General features: G+C 40.9%; 1 long non-coding RNA gene across 1 annotated transcript; it reads right to left on the bottom strand.

Moving 5' to 3' along the window:
• Nucleotides 1-2,595: 2,595 nt before the first annotated feature.
• LOC129189117 (uncharacterized) lies at nt 2,596-4,668 on the bottom strand. Its single transcript, XR_008572740.1, has 3 exons — nt 4,547-4,668; nt 4,358-4,446; nt 2,596-3,179 (listed from the first exon to the last, which is right to left on the bottom strand). It is a non-coding gene; the product is annotated as an uncharacterized LOC129189117 (long non-coding RNA).
• Nucleotides 4,669-24,498: the final 19,830 nt, after the last annotated feature.

Genomic DNA, 24,498 nt, shown 5'->3' with positions numbered 1-24,498 from the left:
TCACTGTTTAAATAAATCCCCGCTCGTACATTGGAGGCTCGCGCTGGCTGCTCGCCAAGCTCTGTGTCAATTCCCCTCCCGCCTCCTTCCCTTTTCTCCTCTTTTATTCCCTTTCTCTCGCCTCCTGCCAAGGGAGGGACTGGAGAGGGAAGCCGGGCCGCCGGAGAGCCGCTATCTCCACAACCTGCTCAGCACAGGCGGCTAAGAGCACTTAGCAAGGGCCGCTAAAAGGCACCCTTATGAAACTTTAGACACATATTAGGGCGCGCCGCATATCTTATTATTAAGGCATTGTAGGAAGCTGTGAACCTTTATAGTCTTTATATCATGTCGGGTGGGGGGCGGGGGCGGAGGTACTGGGACAGCTCCAGGTGAAAAGTGAAGAAAAGGTGGAGTCTTTGCAGCGACAACAGCTTCCCCTTTTCAGGAAAGACTTTCAACAACATTTTGGAATGGGTCTGTGGGGATTTTGGACTTCTGGGTCTTCCACAAAAAAAGATGTTTTGAAATTGGCAGCATACAATTGTCCACAGAGATGAAAAACTAGGATCCATCACGGTCGGTTCTACCTAGAATGTTAGTCAATAGAGGGCAGATCTCCACCAAGTGGATGCAAGCATCCGAAATGAGTTTCCTCCATAGGGTGGCTGGACTAAACCTTAGAGATAGGGTGAGGAGCTTGGTCATTCGGGAGCCGAGGGTACTCGGGCATCTAGTGTGGACGCCTCCCTGGTGAGGTGCCCAACCCGGAGGAGGCCCCACGGCTGATCTAGGATGCTCTGGATTGTGTCTCACAGCTGGCCTGGGAATGTCCTGTTGTCCCACCGGTGCAACTGGAAGAGGTGGTCGGAGACAGAGAAGTCTGGACTTCCCTCCTGAGGCTGCTGCCCCTGCAACTCAGACCTGCATAGGCAGAAGAAAATGAATGGATGCATCTCTGCCAAGGCCAAGGAACCAATACTGGTGATACTGTTTTATTCCAGTCCTGCGGCTTTTTCCACTAAAGCTCCATCCCCTGGATCTGGTGAGGCACTGCCTTTCTTGGGGGTGACGCAAACGACCAATGTGAAACCACAGCACGTCCCTGTTTACAAACAAGTTCCGTTCCCACGAGGCGTAAGATGAGTTTCAATGTAAATTGCAACTAAATGAACACCTATGTCAAGAAGACATGAAGGACCACTTCATAAAAACAGATAGCATACCATCTTTTAGCAGTTTGCCACACAGTCAGGAGATCGGGAAGATCTGGGTTCCAAAATCCATTCGGGCATTTTCTGTGTGGAGTCTGCATGTTCTCCCCGTGCGTATGTGGGTTTTCTCCGGGTACTCCGGTTTCCTCCCACATTCCAAAAATATGCAAATTAGGTTAGTAAAATTTGGACATCCCACCCTTAACTAACCAAACCTGCAAAAAACTCATTGCTGCATCTTTGCATTTAAGATGAGCAGTATGAGGTGAAAGGTGTGTTTTTATGATAGTATGGTAGAATGGACTTGGGACACAATCACTTTACATGCAGTCAATATTCGGGTTAAGGTTAATATTCCGGTTTCTGAAACATTCGGAATAACCCGTTTACATGCGTGACTTGGAAAAAAAAAAAAAAAACAACGTCTCAACGCACGGAAAACGTCAAGGCACAATGTGCATTATTTACGCTTCTTCTTCCTGGATCCTAAAACACCGACGGTGCACGGTTTGGGAGCTTTGGTGCTGGTACTGACCCGTGTTTCGTCATGTTTACAAGTAGTTCCTGCCAAAGACACAAGATTCCTTTCGAATAGAACATGTGTAGAACACAAACTAATGTACTTTTCTATCGGGATATCCCAATAAGCATATATATACTACGGCATGGTCTGCTGGGGGGAGCAGCATCACAGCAGCTCACATGAAGAGGCTGGACAAACTGATAAAGAAGGCCAGCTCTGTCCTGGGATGTCCTCTGGAACAGGTGAAGTGGGCAAGAGGAGGATGACAGCCAAGCTGTCCTCCATGATGGACAAAGACTCCCACCCCTCCAACACACACTCACTGCACTAAGGAACTCCATTAGTGGCCGGCTGATACATCCAAAGCGTGTGAAGGAGAGGTATCACAGGTCTTTCCTTCCTGCAGCTGTCAGACTCTATAACAAAAACTGCTCCAAAAATACAATAACCGTGCAATTAACCATGCAATAAACCGTGCAATGACCATGCAATATAGCTGTGGCTTGGTCAACATGGAAACAGCAGTATATAGTGTATATAACTTCTTGATTTTGCACGTGTGTGGTTTGTACTTCCTCTGCTGTAAACCTGGAATTTCCCCTTGTGGGACTAATAAAGGCATATCTTACCTTATCATATCTTACCTTACATGACACAACATTCGGGTTAGAAAACCAGGAACCCAGGGGTAATATTTGGGTTTTTAAAAACAGAATATCAGCATATTTTGTTTTTTCAGAAGGGTGACTGGTTATTGGTGGTACATGGCTGTGCGCAATCGGGTTATTGCTAATATTCCGTTTATGATAGGGTTATTTAACTGCATGTAAACGTACTAAATGACTGAACAGACTACAATTTTGGGAAACTTTACCAGACAGCTTCATGAAGCTCAGCGTCAGATCAAGCCGACAGCGGAGATGTGACAAAGGTTGTGGTTGGTACAACCTCTATACCCAGGCAACAGCACAGGTGGCTGTCAATGTTGATTTATTATTATTATTATTGTCCACATGTTGGCCTTGACCATTTATGTCAAGGTGTGTGTCAGCTGAGAGGTGTTACTGTACCCTGCCACGTGTGATCTCTGTGGAGCTACTGCTTGTGGTACATAGAAATTCATTTCATTCGATTCATTTGCTGTTTTTAGCTTTCGCATTCCAAGTCCACAGAGAGCGGACGAGTCTTCTTCAGCTACCGACACCTGCAAGACTTAAGTGGAATGCGATGTAGCCCCTTTCACACCGTCAGCCTGGCAATTTTCCACCTTTGAAGGAAGCATCATATTATTATTTCCAGTGGAGATATGTAGGTCCGTCCTCTGGTGGTCTCCCGCAGTAGATGCGGTTGTCCTTCCCGTGATCCAAGATCCAGGATCAGCCTTCCAGCCCTCCCCTCCTGCGGCTTAAGATTTATGGCGCCAGCCTTGGCCCGCACTCCCTTCCTCAGAGACGAAGCTTTAGCTGGAAGACAAACAACAAGGTCCTTTCTGAAAGGAACACCGGGATCATCACGCTAACTATCAGTGTCTTGTAAAGGTGGAGCCTTGAACTGGTGCACTGCGCCGGCGTGTGCACGTCTCACTTTGTGTCGATGTTGTGAAGCTGCGGGAAATGAGATTGACATGGCTGGTCTGGGGGCAAAAGTGTTTCTAAAACCCAGCATGATTTCTCTCCCCCCACCCCACTCCAATATTCGTCCTTGCTAGAAAAAAAATGTCTATTTTATGTTATCAAATGATGAAAAAAAATATCAAGAGGGAATAGAGGAGGCCCGGAGGGAGAGTGTTAAAGGAAGGTGCGACTCGAGTTCCCCCCGAAGGCAAGAAAAAGTCATTTTCACTGAGGTGTGTGTCTATTTTTATTTATACACTTCCTCCGCTCTGTTTCTCCATACGTACTGTTTGGAGGGCTGTCATTATAGCAGGCGGGAGCGGGGTGGCGGGGGGCTAAAAACCATTTGCATTAGCATCAGTGTCTGACTCCAGGCGCTGAGCAATGATACTTGATTCCATTCAGAGAGCCATTATCACTGCAGCCCCCCTCGGTCCATCTGAGGAGGAAAGATGGGGGGTGAGGGGGATCGGTCGCACGCACACAATTACACGAGACACACTACCCCCGTCTCGGGCCTATCGCGGGCCGACATCTCGAACAACGCTGGCACATGGGTGCAGGACGGGTGAGGGGAAGTGGCGGGGAGGGACATTTCCTTCAGGGTGGGGTGTTGGTGGTGGTGGTGGGGGTCCTGGCATGTAATTGTCCTGGTGAGCACTCAATAGCACCTTAAAGCGAGCAGGCAATCTACAAAGCAGTGGCGTGGAGGAGGAAGCCCCCTGCGGCTACGGGGACCCTAATAGGAACTTCTTTCTGGCGCAGATAAATGGAGAAAGTTCCTTTTATTTATCAGCTCGCTGCTGTTTGGGACTGAGGCTATCAAAGCGCACCGCTGCTATTTATCCCTCCAAAAAGGATTGGTCCGACACACAGCTGAGGGCGCACGTGGAGAGAGAAGGCTGAGGGGGAGAGGGGCGACCGGTGGAAATTGGCAGAAACAGAAGGTCAAACTGTTTATCTATTTTTTTTTTATATCGTTCCCACGTGTCTTCTTCTCCTTCTACCAGTGTCCTCCCGACACTCACCTTCTGGAAGCTTCTCGTGTCAGGAAAGCAGAGGAGAGTCAACGCGAGGTGTCACTCCAGCAAGAACCCACAAGTTGGAGAGCTAGGAACTCTCATACAAGTGTAAAAAGAAGTTAACCGCATTAGTACATTAAATCATTAAAGTGGTTCTTTCTCACTGTTAATAGAAAAGCGATAAAAACATTCTACCTTTGATTACATGTGACGACACATGCAGCAGCTAGCCTGACAGCGGCTAGCTAGTTACCCGCTAGCATCATCATATAGGATTCAGAAGACAAATCAAGATTAAAGTGATGGATCATCTGGTGCTGTCCACTGAATGGCTTCACTTCCTGGTTTACGTCATCACTTCCTGGTCTACGTCATCACTTCCTGGGCTGCTTTAATTTGCATTTTCCTAAAGTTTTACTTCAACAACTATGGGTTCCTTTCAAACAACTAATAAAATGCCTATTTTTAACATTTTTAATCTCTCACACACTTATTAAACACATTTTAAAGTATAAAATGTATAAATACTCACCGATAATGAACGATAATGGACGATGATCAATAGAACAGATGGAATCAAAGACACGGTTTAGCCTTTAGCCTGGTTAGCGCTACAACCGCTCTTCAGTGTGTTGTGGCAACGCCTTCATTTCCCTTAAAGCGGCTGGTGGTGGTACGCGGCTCCACAGGCCGCTGCGGTGTCCCGGTTAGCTGCAGGCACTGCATTGTGCGTCTACATAATCCACACTGCTTGCCTGTTGGGATTCTAGGAACTTATTATTATACATTAACTTGTGCTCAGCTTGATGCAAGTTTTGAGGCCGGATATTAACAAAGCTAGCACTAAAGCTGGAGCTAGTGGTGCTTTCACCTCACGGAGGGCCCCCATCTTACTCTTACATCACCTTACATGTCCGCTGTTACATATATGTATGTTGTATTAGTAGATAAAAATGATTACCAACTTGGGGTGTATAAGATGAGGTTTCTGAGCAAAAAAGAACCTGTTTTGTGAGAAAAAAAAGCACAACTGGGTGAATTTTCTTGTTGCATGTTTTTCTTGTTTAAAAATATTAATCTGCGAGGTAGCAATTACCAGATCACAAATAGGTGAGGATCCACTGTACTTATTTCCCGAGGGCGCAAATTTTGACTGTACGGTCCTCCTTCATCACATCACACTTCAAATTTTGTCACTTCAATCTATCAGGGTTTTTGAAAATATATTAATTAATAAATCATGCTGTTTTGTGGTTGACTCCAATCCAGTCAAAACAGTTTAAGCAAGTTAAATTTAGTCCTAAATGAAGCATTGTCAAGCATAAAAATGAATAAATGAACTAAAATACAAATATAAGGACATTCAGAAAATGCATTGAAAGACACATTGATTAGTATTTAGTAGTATAGTTGTAGGCTGGCATCCGTTACATAGTATAGTATACAGTAGTATAGTATAGTAGTATTTTACACTGCACACTATGTGTGAGTAATGTTACATTAGCCACTGCAAGAAGTACAGGAAATTAAAAAAAAGAATGTGTGTGAGTTTATATTATGTCCCATATTCTGTTATTATGTCTACTATATAGGAGTGATAGGTGATAGGAGTGTAAAGGTGACTATAGGGGTGCTATTTCATGTCTAGAGGGCTCTAATAATGTTAAAACCCATATTTAGAAGGTCATAAACAGGTTTCCCATGATGTATCTATGAAAATAGGGAAATAAGAAAATAAGGAATTTTAATTCATGAAAATTCACTCGTATGGAACCAATTAATCGCAACAAACGAGGAATGACTGCATCGTGCTGTCCCAAATCCATTATAGTCATTGTTCACTTACTGAATATGACCATCGCATTATTTACCTGCTTCCTCTTCTCCTCGCTGTTTTAATTGTGAATTGCAACCACTGGAGTTAGCCCCACCCCTCATCCCATCACGTAGGTGATGATTGAGGGTGGTTAGAGTCCATCGCTGCACACTCACCATTTGGGGTGTGTTGAGTATGCGAGGGAGTGTTGAGTGCAGCATCCAGGTAGTGACAGTGCACTGCATTTTACCGTACTTCTCTGTGTGAACGCACTCAAAATATTAAGTGTAAGTACGGAAGTATGGCTGTTGAAACATTGTCTGTCACTTATTTGGGGGGGGGACTAATATGGGTGGTTGCAATTTACAATTAAATAGGAGAGAAGAAGAAGAAGTGGATAAATATTGCAAAGACCGTTTCCAGTAAGTACACAACAACAGTCATGGATTTGGGACTGTTAAAATTCACGCCGTCAGGAACTAAGTAGACATTTTTGAAGCGTGCGAATTGAAACACAGTCCTGGTCTTCCTCGTCACTTCCTGGTCTTCAGCAGGCACAAAAGACGCTGGCTGGCCGTCTTCTTAAAGCTCAGCGGTTTAAAGGTGATGAATGATCCATTACCGTCTATTTCAGTCTCTCCAATCCAAGTGGGAATGCCCACATCAAAGCCTGGCTACCTCTGAAGAGGAATTCCCCTCATACTTGGACATGCAAATGAGCAGGGTCTCCTCCAGGCCCCCACACCTGATTGAGGCGTTCATGGCCATTGCCAGCGTGGGAATTACACAGCAAGGGACGCCGTCCAATTGGACCAAAGTCTCCTCGAGCAATTTGCTTTGGCGTCGATCGCTGGCGTCGACGTCGGCCACAGCGGAGCTTCCTTTTTTTTTTAATTTATTCCGCATCCGAGATGTAAGATTCCTGGCTGGACCTGGCTCGGAAGCAGGCGGCATGGCGGCTGAGTGAGGGGGAAAAGCGGGGATTTGGTTTTGCAGGGAAGAATAGCGGCGGGATGTGTGTCGTGTTTGTGCGTGTTTGCACTTGTTGCCGGGAGCTTACGACGGGATGTTCCTTGTTCTCGTCCTGTTCCTGATCCTATTGCAACAAGACAATAGCGGTGCTCAGCCAAAACAAGTTTGCACCTCCCCGACACAAAGGAGCCCATACATATGATAATCTATAGCTACAACTATGCTAATTAATTTCTATGACTCGCTACACGTCAGTGTGTTGGACTTGCATTGTGTGCATTGCAAGAACAATACATAGAGGAATATGTACAGTAAGTTTAAACTTGTACCTTTAATATATGCTGCATTTTTCACCATATCAAATATATGGTGTATATATAATAATATAAAAATAAAATAAAATAAAATAAAATAAAATAAAATAAAATAAAATAAAATAAAATAAAATAAAATAAAATATAATAAAAATATACTTGATAAGTTTAAACTTGTCCCTCTAATTATGCACTTTTTGCTGCATAATAATAATAACAACAATAATAATAATAATAAATAATAATAATAATTGCTTAAAAAGTTATTTCTGTATTATATTTTATTACGACTGTGTCTTCTGCACTTTTGACCACATAATAACATAATAACAATAACAGCAATAATAAGAAATAATAATAATGATAGTAATAATAGTTGTCTACAGACCAGTCCAGGGTGTACCCCACCTCTCGCCGGATGTCAGCTGGGATAAGCTCCAGCATCCCGACCATCCATTCCAACTCTAGTGAAGTTTCCATCTCCTTTAAAGGAGACAATAATAAATAATTAGCCAAACATTGTATTTATTATATTCTATCGTTAGACAATTATTATAGAAATATAATATATAATTATTATGTATATAAGAATAAGCAGTATCGAAAATAGATGGATGCATAATAATAATAATTAGTAATTTATATATATATATATATATATATATATATATATATATATATATATATATATATATATACTCCGTTTTCCTCCCACATTCAAAAAACATGCCAATGCCAATTGGCCTAACATCAGTTGGCGACTCTAAATTGTTTGCCTCTCGCCCGAAGTCAGCTGGGATAGGCTCCAGCATACCCGCAACCCTAGTGAGGAAACACGGCACAGAAGATGGATACATTTGCATATATATACTATATATATATGTATATGTATATATGTGTGTGTGTGTGAGTATATATATATATATATGTATATATATATATATATATATATATATATATATATATATATATATACTGCATACTGTATGTACTATATATACAGTATATATACAGTATATGTGTGTGTGTGTGTGAGTGTATACCAAATATATATGTATATATAGTAGAAAGAACAGTAAATAGAATGTAAACGCTAAATGATATCAAGATAATTGTCTCCACTTTAACACTTTTATCATTTAGGCAAGCACTGAAAATTATTAGATTTAAATTTCTAATTCTCATTTTATTTTTAATAATAATGATGATATAGTAGTACTGTATAATAGACTTTACTTTCATCTTTTTTTATGTTTGCCTTTCTTTGTCACATGTGACTTATTTAGGTGGTCTAGTATACGAGGTAAAGCCCCTCAGAAGGTTGTGAGGTCCACATCCTCCTTTTCTCCAGCAGGGCTCCCCACCCAGAGAGCGGTGTCTGACACGTTTGTGCTGCTTTCAATCGGCTGAGGATGCGTTTGAAAGGCGGGAGGCGGCTGGGGTTGTTTGGGCAGGCTCGCGGGCCGCCCCGGGACCGGTCCAAATTGTAATCCTATTCCTGTGTTTATCAAAAGGAGGGAGTGAGCAGAGAGAGGGGAGGCATTGAGCTGACAGCTTGATTGTGATGCTCCTGTCTGATAACAGAGCTAACCTTATCCATCTATTTCACCTCAACCTTGCAGCCATGTCCCCCCAGCCCCCTTCCACCTGCACACAGACACACTGTCTCCTTTTCTCTCTCTGCTTCCACAGCACACACACACACACACACACACACACACACACACAAATAATCAGTGCACACCTCTGACCCCTTTATCGAGTGTCGGTGTTAATCCTCATCTCTGCGCTCAATGCAGAGCACAATCACACACACCCGCAGGACCCGCAGTTAGCGCTGTGCTTAAGTAGCCCACGGTGAGGAAGTCTGTGATAAAGGTGCCACAAAGGGTCAGTAGCTGCTCCCAGCACGGGGCCCAGGGGTCGGGGAGGGATCGGGGGGGTACGGGCCGTGGCCTTGAGACGGGACAAAGAGGCGGGGCGGCGGGGACAGGCGATGGATAAGGAAGTGGATGTATGTGGCCAAAGGTGAGGCTCATGTGCTGGCGTGGTGTGCGTGTTGGTTGGATTACGCCAAAAAAAACAAAAAAAAAACATTTCAATCCATCAGGATCAGGATCAGGATAAAAGTGTGGAGTCAGGATTTTTTTCTTCTATTTAGGGCTGGCAAAATTGACTCATTAACGTGAATTAATCTGATTACAACTTTTAACTCATTTGCAGCACAGAATGACTCAAAAAGCCTGAAACATCCTTGGCGACGCATTTCGGGCAGTTTGTCCAAGTAGTGTTACCGTCGTGTACGTGCAAATGGGAAGTTGCGGGCTGCAGAACCAAACAACTCATGTGGAAGATGCTAAACAGCACCTTGGCCCGCTCCATGGGAAATTGGACTAAAAAAACAAAAACAACTGACATAACGTATTCTGCACACTCTGCAGAAAGGAGTTTTCTTTTCACCAAAGCACTTTCGGCTTTGGCTAACGCGTCGCCGAGCTTGCGACACACTACCCTCACGGAAAAATTAATGATATTTAATCACAATTAATCTAAATTAATCTGCAGCAAACGTGTAATTAATCTGATTAAAAATTGTAATAGTTTAGTGGTATCGGTTATAGTACTTCAGCCAAGCTTGAAAACGTAAAGGCAAGAAGTTATAATCGTCATTTGTTAGTTAGCATGTGTTACACAAAAACTACTACTTCCGACATGAACCAGGAAACAGCCTGCAAAATTCCAATAAAAATGCAGCTGGAGGAATGTGTTGTTTGTTCCCGTTGTTTCCACCATTTCGCAACAAAATGCGTGACTCCTGCCCGTCTATTCCAAACACCGTATGTCGTGAACCAGGAAATAGCTTGCTAACTAAATAACTAACGTATTCTAGTATAAACTGCGCTAAAAATGCATCTGGAAGGTCGTGTTATTTGTTTGCATGTTTTTTTTTCTATTTCGCAAAAAAAAAAAGTCCTGCCCGTCTATTCCAAACATTATACATCATCAACCAGGAAATGGCTTGCTAACTAAGTAACTAACATACTGTAGTTTTTTCAATTTTTTGTTCGTTTTTTGTGTCATTTCGCCACAAAAGAGTCCTGCCAGTCTTTCTGAAAATCCTACGTTACGAACCAGGATGTAGTCTGATAACTAACTAACTAACTAACTAACACAGTCTAGTATAAATTCTCATTAAAATTTTGTCTGGAAGAATGTGTTGTTTGTCCTTTTTGGCATTTCAAAGTTCAAAATGCCTCACACATCAAAGGCAACGAACCAAAATGTACTGTAACCTCTGACAAACTAATTAAATGCTCCAAAGTTTGTCTACTTTTGTGTTTTGTTTTTGGTTACAATAAAAGTCTTCCCACCTGCACCAGACCCAAAGATGATACAGTCTCTTTGTCTTACGCCATCTTGTGTGAACCAGGAAGTAGCTGCTAACTAACAGACAAACAAACAAACATGACGCTCCCTTATGTTTTCCCCTTTTTGCGTTATTTTTCTCAGCTTCCGTGCTACTCCACAGTCCAAATGGTCCATTCCCTCATCTTACGTCACTGTGCACGAAACAGGAATCTATCAAACGACACTGCCACATACAGGACTGTAGAGGAACAGAATTGAGCGCAACTAACGATTGTTTGAATTTACGTCCATGTTTTCATAAATTTTTTATTATTTTGGTCATTTTTGTTGAACAGCAAAACAAGTTTATGAACCTCACCTAGTTTTCTTACCACTGAAGTGTAACGTGTTGCCTAGCTTGCGACAAACCGCCTTCACGGAACTGCGGGGCTCAGAACGTCTACTTCGGACAAACTGACTGACAACGTTGATTAAAACAGATTAAAAATGATTGCTATTTATTTGCGATAAACACTGTGATTAATCTAATTAAAAGTTTTAATCATCAATTTTTTGAACTAATTGATGAACATCGCCTAGTTTTTACTGTTTTTACAATTTCAATAATTCAGCTAGCAAAGGGAGGTGAGCATCAGCCACACGTGGTCCGCTAATGTTTTACTATTAGCATCTAATTGCTCCGTGGAGAAAGATGAGCAAATAAATCAAGCCGTGCTGGGAGTTCTTATGTTGATGAACTGCAAAGTGTTGATAAGTAACATATTTAAATGGAGGACATTTGCAGGTTTTATGTTAACATCCCGCCGCCCCCATTTAGCCAATCAATCAAGCCCCGCGAGCACGTGGCCTCAATGACGTCCAGTGTTGGGAAAAACATCCGTCTTATCTGCTGGGAAGCTCGTCCTTGGGACACCCACGTGACGCACCAATGTGAGACACACACACACACACACACACACACACACACACACACACACACACACACACACTCCAGACAGCTTCAGTGTCAGAGATAAATGACGGCTGACACCGTGGCCCGGAGAGATGAGCAGCATGGAGATACTTCCCACAAAGCTTCCCGCAGCCAAACAAGGAGCGGCAGCGGGAAATCCAGATGCTGACTCCTGTTGCTGGAGGGCCGCGCGTCCGTCAAAGCATCCTCAAAACAGACACAAACTTGACGACTGACACCTTGATTCCACCGTGGATTCTGTTCACGGGGCCTGATAAATTAGGGTGACCACACTTACTAAACGCTAATAAGTGACCAGCCGAGATGTAATCAGTCGACATGCATTCTTCCATGGTGATATCCCTTTGAAATAAACCAAACCAAACCATTATCATTACCATTGCACATTCTGCCTTCCTGTCTCTAAAAACAGTGCTGTAGCATCATTGAACAGTCTACATGTCAATCATTACATGCAGCGCTAACAATTAGCTAATGTATCTGGAGCGATATCTAAGCCTAATACATAACAATTATTGCATGACTAAAGTGAGGTCATTTATATGAGGTAATATAGTATAATAATTAATATTAAAATCAATATGAACATTTTTTGTGTGTGTTCGTTTTAATAGTTGTAGCTCCTGCAAAAATGATAAACTAACTGGTAATAGTTTTTTTTTAATCTGATAGCATCAACATGCAAAAAAACACAGCAAATCAAAACAAAATAAACAAAACAAAAGATTTGGAATACGTTTATTACGTTGGCAATGGTAACCATTTAGTTTATTTCAGCCATGTTTAATATCTTACGTGAAAGTGCATCACGTGTTTACGCAAATGCAACATGTCCGAATATATACTTGCTCATATTTCCAAAATTCAGATGCATTTACATCAAATTTGATGTAGTTATTTACAAATTAAGTTTTTTAAGTCTATTTTTTTTCATCATTGTGCCTGAAAGTTGGATGGGAACCCCTGCTATAACACATTTAAAACAACCGGGGTTGACCAAATTACTGCATAAACAAATAAACAAATTATATATATATATATATATATATATATATATATATATATATATATATATATATATATATATACATATACATATACATATATATATATATATATATATATATATATATACATATACATACATACATACATACATACATATACATATATATATACATATACATATGTAATATATACATATACATATATATATATATATATATATATATATATATATATATATATATATACATATACATATGTAATATATACATATACATATATATATATATATATATATATATATATATATATATACATATACATACATACATACATACATACATATACATATATATATATATATATATATATATATATATATATATATATAATTTGTTTATACATATATATATATACATATACATATATATATATATATATATATATACATATACATATGTAATATATACATATACATATATATATATATATATATATATATATATACATATACATACATATACATATATATATATATATATATATATATATATATATATATATATATAATTTGTTTATTTGTTTATGCAGTAATTTGGTCAACCCCGGTTGTTTTAAATGTGTTATAGCAGGGGTTCCCATCCAACTTTCAGGCACAATGATGAAAAAAAATAGACTTAAAAAACTTAATTTGTAAATAACTACATCAAATTTGATGTAAATGCATCTGAATTTTGGAAATATGAGCAAGTATATATTCGGACATGTTGCATTTGCGTAAACACGTGATGCACTTTCACGTAAGATATTAAACATGGCTGAAATAAACTAAATGGTTACCATTGCCAACGTTATAAACATATTCCAAATCTTTTGTTTTGTTTATTTTGTTTTGATTTGCTGTGTTTTTTTGCATGTTGATGCTATCAGATTAAAAAAAAACTATTACCAGTTAGTTTATCATTTTTGCAGGAGCTACAACTATTAAAACGAACACACACAAAAAATGTTCATATTGATTTTAATATTAATTATTATACTATATTACCTCATATAAATGACCTCACTTAAGTCATGCAATAATTGTTATGTATTAGGCTTAGATATCGCTCCAGATACATTAGCTAATTGTTAGCGCTGCATGTAATGATTGACATGTAGACTGTTCAATGATGCTACAGCACTGTTTGTAGAGACAGGAAGGCAGAATGTGCAATGGTAATGATAATGGTTTGGTTTGGTTTATTTCAAAGGGATATCACCATGGAAGAATGCATGTCGACTGATTACATCTCGGCTGGTCACTTATTAGCGTTTAGTAAGTGTGGTCACCCTAATTTATCAGGACCCGTGAACAGAATCCACGGTGGAATCAAGGTGTCAGTCGTCAAGTTTGTGTTGTTTTAAATGTGTTATAGCAGGGGTTCCCATCCAACTTTCAGGCACAATGATGAAAAAAAATAGACTTAAAAAACTTAATTTGTAAATAACTACATCAAATTTGATGTAAATGCATCTGAATTTTGGAAATATGAGCAATTGTTGTATAAAAAAAAAAACAACATACTGTTAGAAGTCCCACAGTTTTGCATGTTTATGTTATTTGTTGTGCGAGACGACCGTCCCACTTTGTTCGACGGTCCTTGACCGCACCATCTAACGTTCTCTCATGCTGCACAGATAGACTACTATACTGTATTTTCCCCCTTTTTCTTTCACCTCATATTCGGTCCCATATGCTGATACTATGTGAGAATGTATAAAGGTAAGATGTGAGGACTTTATTGAGTGCTAATGTGCACAAGCTCAAGTGAATTCATGCTAGCACGGTGCCTGTTACCACACACATCAAACAGCCACGTTATAATCGTCTCTCTCAAAAACAAACTCCAGGTTCGTATTGTTGGATGGCGGGTCTGTATTCATTTTGCGCTTTTAATTTGATGTCGATCCCTGTCTTAGTTTTACCCAATACATAGTAAATAAGACAAATTACATCTCTATAATGTACGAACCCCGTGCTATCGAGATAAAGCTTGACTTGACTATTATCAAAATCTCTTTTATAACAAACACAAGCATGCACACATTGCACCATTCTGGATTAGATAAAGCTAAGTTACTTTATGAGTGGAATGTCACTGATCTGCTACTTTATCATGAATAGGAATTGACAATAGGAGGATGTCCAGTGGGATACGTTGTGGTCATCTATGCATTTCTAATACAACATGAATGCGCTTGTTCCCGTGCTTCTCTCATGAATATTTGATGGCTCTCAGTTGTCAGTATTGCGAGAGCACAGCACTTTTAACGCGGCGTCTGTCTTTTGTGGCGAGGAACAATGGCGGCTGCAGCTCGGGGGGCTTCTCCGCGTTGCGCAACCCCAACGCCCACAGGAAGCCATTGGCCCGCGCACAATGTTACGAGACTTCCTATCCCCTCTAGGACGAGCGGCTCAGTCAGTCGCGGGGCCCCGACGTGGGCCCCCCGGGTTCGGAGGTCACGCCAGTCAAACAAGACACAACAGGGTGGAAGTGTGGCGCGATTGTGTGAAATGTTAAAAGGCCGCGTGGTGTCGTCTTTATCTGGCAGGAGAAGAAAAGGAGAAGAGGAATGAATTGCTGCTAAAAATAAAAGCAGAGGAGGCAAACAAGCCTTTTGACAAGTTGGAGGAGAAAGAGGCCGCGGAGGGAGCGGGAGAAAATATTTACTCAGGGAATTAGTTCAGGATCATTGTGTGCGTGCGGGGCTTTGCTTCCCTGGCTCCATTTCAAGGCCCGAGTGGCTCAACTGGAGCTCCCTCCAGGGCAGGCCTAATTATCACAGGGCGCGGACCATTAAAATGCTTAACTAACCTCGTTTCTCCAAAACGCAGATTAACCACAGCCTCCAGCAAAGTGTCGGGAATAACCCTGCTGCCTAATACCTCCTTTGATTACCCCCACCCCCACCCCACCACACCCCACCCCCCCACTCTCAAGGCTGGCCTGCTGACGGAAAGAGCTTCTCGAAGACGACACAGCATCAAACGTAGCCGGTCACTTCATTAGGTACAACTCAAGCACGATAACACGCCCTTTTCCTGCTAAAACATTGCAAGCCACGCCCCATGTAACATGCACATGCACGTTAGTGATGTTTGCTGTCAGCTGATAATAGCAATTTGGTCAAGTTTAGCTGCTAACATTAGCTATCATTGAATGTATAGCCTATCATAGCCACACAACTGCTTTCGGATGGGTGCACAGGTCTAAAGGCGTGTACGTACGTGCACGTAAGTACGAGACAGGCAAAGCCACGTAAAAAAAAATTAGAATTGAACTTGAATTTGAATTGTGACAAAAGCCGTCGTCACTCGCTACATCACAGTTGGAACATTGCGCCCTCACTCTATCATGGTTTTTCAAAAATGGATTAATTACTAAATGATTGCTGTTTCTTGGTTGAATACAGCCTATTATTAGTCAAATATATGCATATCTAAGCAAATTGTACTTATTTTTGGTCTAAATTGAGCATTCAAATACATGGCAAAAGAAGCATTGTAATTGTGAATGTAGTATTCTGTATTGGCCACTACGTGTCAGTAATGGTTCGGTGTGACAGGCACCACATGTGATCGCCAGAACAGGCATTTATTGCAGGTTTAATAACAAAATAATAATGACATAATAATCATAATAATAACACGGGCTACTGTTTGGTCCATAACCCACGACAAGCTAAAACTCATATCTGAACCTTCAACGTCACTTCCTGTCCTCCATACATCTGTCCGCCTGCCACTAAGGTCATCTAGGGAACACATTTACTGTGACACTGGTCAAGCAGGGGTTTTATTTGCGTCTTAAATGGCTTATTTACTTTTATTATGTCTACTATATTGGGTAACATGCGTGAAAAGCCATTTAAAGCCGCCGTTACAATACATTAATGAGACAATAGCCACCGCAGGAAGTACGCTGTCCAGAAAAAAAGAACAAGAAACTGCTAACGTGTGAGTCTATGTTATCTAATTTATGTCTTAGATAATGCCTTATTTTCTCTTTTAGTGTGTAATAGGCGTGCAAAGGTGACTATAGGGGTGTTATTTCATGTCTCGAGTGCCCTAATAATGTTAAAACCTGTATTTCGAAGACCTTAAAGCGGTTTTCTCTGCAATAACTACTAAAATATTTTATTTATTAATATTGAATCCTACTTCATGGAAATTCATTTACCGAGGTTTTGTCTGGAACCAATTAACCACAATGAACATGGGACAACTGTATGGGAATTTATTTGTTCAATCTGTTATTTTAAACCACTATTCGTAACATCTGCTAGCCAGTGGTCTTAGTCTTATATTTTCTGGTTTCAAAAAAGTGTAATTTGGAGCAGAGGAACAGCAGCTTTAAAAAGACAAGCTGTCTTACAAACACACGGCTGTGGAGATTCATCGCCCCGAAGAAATATCATAAACTTATCTTAATTCTGCTTTATTAGCCATTAAATTCATATGATATATACAGTACTCCCTCGTTTATCACAGGTAATTGGTTCCAGACCGTGTTAAGTGAATTTCCGCGAAGTAGGATTTCCTATCTATAAATGGAATATTTTTGTAGTTATAGCATATAAAACCTGTTTACGACCTTCTAAATATTTTTTTTTTACTTTATTAGAGCCCTCTAGTCATGAAATAACACCCCTATAGTTACCTTTACACTTTTATTATCCAATATAGTAGACATAATAAGAGTAAATAAGACATTTCAGACATGAATAGCATTGCTCGTGTGTTTGAATAAATGTCTTCCGGACGCATGGACAGGAAATGACGTCAGTAATTCAGAGTTGAGTTTTAGCTAGAATATGGCCACAAGAGTTGCCTTACTCCAAAAAAAAAAAAAAACCTTTTGTTTTCCAAAATATTCTCATGTCTTTTATATAACACAAATGCTCACACATTGCACCATTTGGATTAGACTTACTGCTAATAAACGATACTGTAAATGATATTGTAATATCCTGCTTGTTCTATAGAGTGCGAGGATACATTGGCAATAAAGTTGGACGTGTTTTACCACGTTAGCTGACTACAAAGGTACAAAGGTGGGCTATATGCTCACATAGCTGGAGGATGACAATGGAAATGGAAATGTCTGCTTTGGACTCGGACACGTTACATGAAGTTGTATACTTTGGTGCACTTCAAAACGCAACAAAGACGTCTCATCTGACAGCATCGAAGAAAACGCGGCGCGCTGTGTCATGAGAAGAATTCATCTTGGCAATAAGACGCTGATGATGTTTCAGCGCAACGCTAAATGAATTTGTCCTGCTACCCACTTTGTCTTTCAGGCACATGAATGAGGTGTCTGATGGTGGTATCACGCTCTTTGTTCAGCCCAACGCGTCGCCTCGTTGCTAACAATTCTGGGTAAAATCGGTGCGATGCGGCGTGATTGTTTCTTTCAAGTACCGTCTTCTTTTTAAAGAGACACGGCTTTCTTGATCTCAAGGAAATCAAATTAACAGCAAAGGCAGTTTGGATGAGTGGAACGGCGCGCATCATGTCTTTTTGAAAGCGCTGGTTCTTATCATGGCAGCTTTGTTCTTGCGTGTGTGCGCATTTACTGATTTAACTGTTGCTTTCTTTAAATCACTTAACACAAACACTTTTGCTTCTTCAGGAGCAGTGCAAAGAAATGTGTCACTCATTGGGACGGAGCGATTCACAAGACCAAAAGTATTGGAACAGATGTTTAATGAGAGGTTGGACTAGAGACCTTAATCCTCCCTGAATCTTCATTCTTCTGGCGTACCTACACAAGGCCAATCATACCGTGTGCCTGGGCCTTAACATCCAAAGTCTGGCACATTTGACTCGTGTGTGAAAGTATGCTGGTAAACCTCACCCCCTGTCGCTTTAAAGAGCCGTGCTGGATGACATGTGGACAGCTTAGGCTTTTAGCTCATCAGTGGACCTGGGTTTGAGTCCCAGGGCCGGATAGCGTGGGTCACCAGCAGACTGACTGGCGTCCAAATACGGCACACTTTGCAACATAGCCAAGTCATAGAATGACTGCAATGCAATCAAACCTCTCAATTTAATGATCACAGTGAAAGACTCCAAAATAATCCAAAAGTCAAACCCACATCACGCACATTCACCCGTGACTACTTTTGTGTGCGTCACTGATGGCAATCGGCACCCACCGTAATACAAACAATCACAACAACTCCAAATATGACTGGAAATAATGCGCAAAAGCAAGGGAATTGACATAAAATAGCAGACAAGAAGTGACGGGACCAGCAAACATAGACACATCACGAACCAGGAAGTAGCCCGTTATCTAGCAAACACATTGTAGTACAAATTCCAATAAATTTCACCAGAAAACACAAATCGAAGAGTCATGCCCATCTATTCCATACATTGGACATAATGAAACAGGAAGGAAGCCATGCAATAAGACTGAAAATAATCCACAAAATTAGGGAAATCGCAGCAAAACAACCAAATAGAAGTCACAAACAAGCAGGCCTGCTAAATATAACATTCTAGTACAAATTCCGATATATTTCACCACAAAACACTAGAACACTAAGATCTCGCGAGATTACAACATGTCAAGATTTCTCGTTCAGGACAAAAACTGTCTCATGGGCACTGGGCCTGGGACACTGATAAATAAATGATTTAATCACACACAATGAAAATGAACTTGCGATATTGCCATGTGCATGCGTGTCCGTTTTCTTCGTCTCTCGCCTCCAAACAGGCAGGGAGATGCTTTCTGTGGTTTCAGCACCTTGGCGCGTTCGTTCCATACAACAACGGCATGAACAGAGTGAGCCCTTTAGTCAGTCATGCAGTCTCTTTGTCTCGGTGGGTGGAGGCGGGGCCGCCAGCATACACACAACGCAGAAGACTGTGACGTAGTCAAAATTAAATTAGTTGATTGCAACATATTGGCTTATATTCTTCAATTGCACTGTATTAAAAGCAATGTTAAAATCTTGTCTCTTGTTGTTCTCGGAGATCAAATCTCGTGTATAGTCTTGTCTCGAGAACTGAACGCTGATTTATAGTTTTATAGTTGTAGTTTTACATGCATAAAACAATTCTAAAAGCACATAAATGAGGAATGAAAGGGATAAATGAACATTTACGGTTACTTCTACGTTCATCAAAAATGTGATTGTACACAAAGACACAATGTGGCCGCGAGATCAACCACCACCACCTTCCTGTTTTGCCATGACTTACTTCTTGAATTCAGTGTTTCTCACCACAAGTCTCTGCTTTCCTTATGGATCACGGCTGCAGAGTAACCCAAAATGGAGCCAAAGAAAGTTGCAAATGGCAGCATTTTGATGAAGAAGGTGAGAAAGACTACTGAATTCAAGAAATAACTCAAAACAAAACCGGAAGTTGGTGTCCATGTTGATCTCGCTGCCAAGTCGTTTCTTTGGCAACAATGATGTCCTCAATGAAGGTACAATGTATCCCTTTCATTCATCATTTATACGTATTTATACATGCAATACTATAATTGTAAATCTTAAAAACGTGTTTTGTGTTAACATTTTTAAGACTATGTTAGTTAGTGAAGAACTACAGAGTCAACTGCTGGTCACATCATAGACGGGCAACGTAGCTGACGTCCGCTTCCTGTTTCCATGTATTAGCAAGCTAATAGGCTACTAAAAAGGATGTTTTGTGTGATCGGCCTCACCCAGACTCTACTTCCAGCGGCCCCCAGGTAAGTTGAGTTTGAGACCCCTGCTTTAAGGACAGTGTGAAAGGGTACATGAATCCACCCGTCGACTTTTTGCCTGTGTCCTTTTCTGCCCTTTTCCGTAGCCTCCACACTCTTTGTGTCGCTCACCTAAATGGTAGAAGGCTAACTCAATGTGCAGGAATTCAAGGCCAGAGCATTGCTAATTATTTTAGTCATTCCACAAATAATCCCTTTAGTTATTTTGTGCTTGGGGAGAAAAAGCAGGAAAATGGCCTCCTCATAAATAAATAACTCGAGAGCGATGTGAGTGTAGCGTCGGGGGAGATGTAGTGCAAGTGCGCGATAATGGCTAAGCTAGCTTATGACATCTTTGTTTTCGCCCAGCGCGGTGTGCTCGTCTCCAGAGCCGCAGCAGGATTTCGGGCGACGTCCCTCTTCTCGGGTTCGTTACCTCGCCGACGCCAGAGGAGGCGTCGCTCGCTAATCAGACAATCAGAGCATCGGCATCCAAACATTGGAGGTGGAGGAGGCCAGGATGACGCTCCCCGTGGACACGGAAGCCAAAACAATAACAAATATTTGGTCTTTTCAGGCAGATTAGTTCCACATTTGAGGCCTTGAATGGAGCGCCGCAGCCTCGCAAAAACAAATTTATCGTCACTCTTTACACCCGCCGTGAATTTATTGTCCCGGGTTCATTCTGACTCTAATAAACGACTTTGGGACCTTGAAGGTTTAATTTGAAATCATACACGACTTGCAGTCAGGACAGCGGCGTGAAACAATCGCTTCCGAGGAGGCAGGAAGTCGGGCCGAATATTTATCTCCCCGCCCTTGGAGGCGTCGAGGCCTCATCCAATTCATCTCAGCCTCGTGTAGGGTGGGGTGGTGGTGGTGGTGGGGTGGTGGTCGGTGTGTGGGGGGGGGGGTCCCTTTTTATCACAGCCACATGGATCATTCGTCTGGTGTTTGCACCATAACATGTCAGCGCTTATGAGAGCTTGTTGAAAAAGTCTCAAGGAGGAAGGTCCACGACAACAAGTCATCATCCAAAAGTAATACAAGAAAACACATCATCAGTGTGTGCACATGTCCAAAAAACACGTCCATCGGGGCCTGAAAGGCTTCAAAAGCACGACTACAAGGATTGAAAGGGGTGAGTGAGAAGTCGTCAAAAGATGAATGTCACATGGGAGCGCGGTGGGAGGGTTTTTTTTTTTTCGAGTCGAAATGAAAGTGAAAGCAGGCCAGCCTTGACATGTGGCTTCCTCTTGAAGTCGAACACCTCGCAGTACTCGCTGTTCCCGCTGACCAAATGACTGCAATTATGACTTCAAATTACTGCCAATTACTGCTAGCATTAGTGTCTTATTGCTGTGTGTGTGTACGTGAGAGATGCCACACACAAAATGTCTTCTAGCTGAGGCGAAGGTTCAACCAACCAATCAGCTATTTACTAAACTGTATTTAAGAGTTGAACCCAAACCACATCAACTCTTCGGAGTCCAGGGTCATTTGTAGCGTTTTTACGGACGTTTGTGTTTACCTTTATATCTCACCTTCAAAACTGTTTATCTTGCCTCACTTGGTTTCCTTTTTTTTGCAGTACAACCTCACCTTTATGAGTGTAAAGTTATTTTTTCATGTTGACATAGTGCATGAACACTTTGGGCCTAAAATCACCCACAAACCTCGGGGCGTCCTCAAGCAGACGGAAGGAAGGAAGGTGGAGGAGTGCAAGGTGTCAAGGGTACATTCACACAGCACAGTCCATCCATCCATCCATTTTCTATGCCACTTGTTCTCTCTAGGGTCACGTGGGTATGCTGGAGCCTATCCCAGCTGACTACGGGCGGTACACTCTGGACTGGTTGCCAATGGCACATACTGTATAGACAAACAACCATTCACACTCACATTCATACCTATGGACAAGTTTGAGTCTCCAGACTCCCACGCACGGGGAGAACATGCAAACTCCACACAGAGATGCCCAAATAAAGATATGAACCCACATCTTCCAGATCGTTTGGCCAACATGCTAACCACTCATCGGATACTTATCAGATTTACACACAAACAATGGCCTCAATTGCATTTGAAAAAAAACAACCTGGAATTGTACCTTTCAAACTGGCATGAAAAAAATCTGATACAGGTCACATATGAGCAAAAATCTCGGACTTGACCTGCAGTGTGAACATAGCCTCACGAACAACCTGTGAATTTGAAAATGTGGGAAATTTTCCAGAAAATAAAAGATATTCCAAAAAAATTTACGGGAAAGAAGCGCAAAACAAAGGAGTTTATAGGATAGAATAGAGGATAGAAAGATGTGGTGCTCACATTAAATATTCACACCAAGGACACAAGTTTGATTTGTTGTCAGCGATTTAGACAAAATGGCTGTGTGTTGTCTCATTTTCAGTAGATACTACATCTATATTGCGATTCAAGCTGTACACTGACTACTCTAAAAAAAGATCCAAGTTGGCTTTCTATGGCAGGGGTGTCCAAACTTAGTCCTCCAAGGCCCGCATCGTAAAAAATGAAAGGATTCAACTTTGCTACTTTGATATTTTATAAAGCAACACATGTAGATAAGCTAAGAAGTTATACAGTATATATTTCAAGAAAAAAACTGCATCTCATCTTTGTCATATAGGTGAAAACGCCTATTATTAGTATCAACTTCAGTCCTTGCTCTTTTTGCCCCGTTTTTTGCTCTTTTTTTGTTAATCATCGTCATACATTTTCTCTTTGTAATATTAGGACTTTATTGCCATAATATTTGGACTTTATTCTAACATTTTCCCGACCTACGTTTCCAAAAAAAATTCTACAAATTATTTGATTTTGTTTTGTTTGGTTCTCATAAAATTATGACAAAAAAGTCTTTATTTTAATATTTAATATTTAGGCTACTAAAATGACATTTTTCCTCATAACATTTTGACTTGTAAAATTACATATTTTTTTCATTTCTACATTGTTTTTTGTTTTTTTTTAGTATTTCCAGTTTCTTCTTGTAAATTTTCTTATCGTAATATTGACTTCGTAATATTTCCATAATATTGGGACTTTATTCTCGCTTTTTCAGCAACCTAATTTTCCAAAAATTACAGCTTTATTCACTTTTTTTCACAATGTCACGCCTTTAAAAAACATTATTCTATAATATTTCAACTTTTTTCCTCATAACATTACAATGTTATTCACGTAAAATTCTCTTCATATTTTTACTTTATTCTTGTAAAATTCTGCAGATTTTTTAAATTTTTGTTCGGGTTTTTTTTTGTTGTTGTTGTAAACATATTTTTAGAATGTGCTGCGGGCCAATAAAAATAAACATCTGCCGCACTTTGGACACTCGTGTTCTATAGTGTTGTCCCTTGACAAGCTAGAATGTAATGCTTGCTGGGATGTGAAGGCTGTATTCACTGCTAGGAGATACTTTATCTGTTGAAGTGAACTTGGCGATGCTTCTTATGAGGATATCGTTATCGTGGCTCAAGTTTGACGTCTGCTAAACACAAAATATGAAAATGTCGGCCATCCATCTCCAGGCCTGTTTAAGTATTCCTGTCACAGGAAGAGTTTGAACCTGCGACCCATCATCTATTCGCAAAAAGAGATGAGATAACTTGTTTTTTTTTTCTCCCCAACACACAATATTAAGTGCCTGCTATTATCTGGCCGGCGCTGTATCCTATTACAATCTGCCACGGCGGGTCACAAAGTATCGGGCGCTCTTGTCTCGCCCGGCGCCGCTGAATTACTTTCCCGCTCACAATGGCTGAATGGGCGGCCGTTTTGTCATTTAAAGTGCATAAAGAGGGCAGAAATTGATTTTTATTGTAGATCTTCATATCTAATAAAGCTCGGAGGATCTCCTTTCTTCATTGTGTGAATGGCCGCTGAATGCTTTCAATCTAGCGCTGTGTTTCATGCATAAAAGTGCT

Source organism: Dunckerocampus dactyliophorus, chromosome 10, assembly GCF_027744805.1.
Source record: "Dunckerocampus dactyliophorus isolate RoL2022-P2 chromosome 10, RoL_Ddac_1.1, whole genome shotgun sequence".
NCBI classification, from domain to species: Eukaryota; Metazoa; Chordata; class Actinopteri; order Syngnathiformes; family Syngnathidae; genus Dunckerocampus; species Dunckerocampus dactyliophorus.
This window is presented reverse-complemented; position numbering and strand designations above follow the sequence as displayed.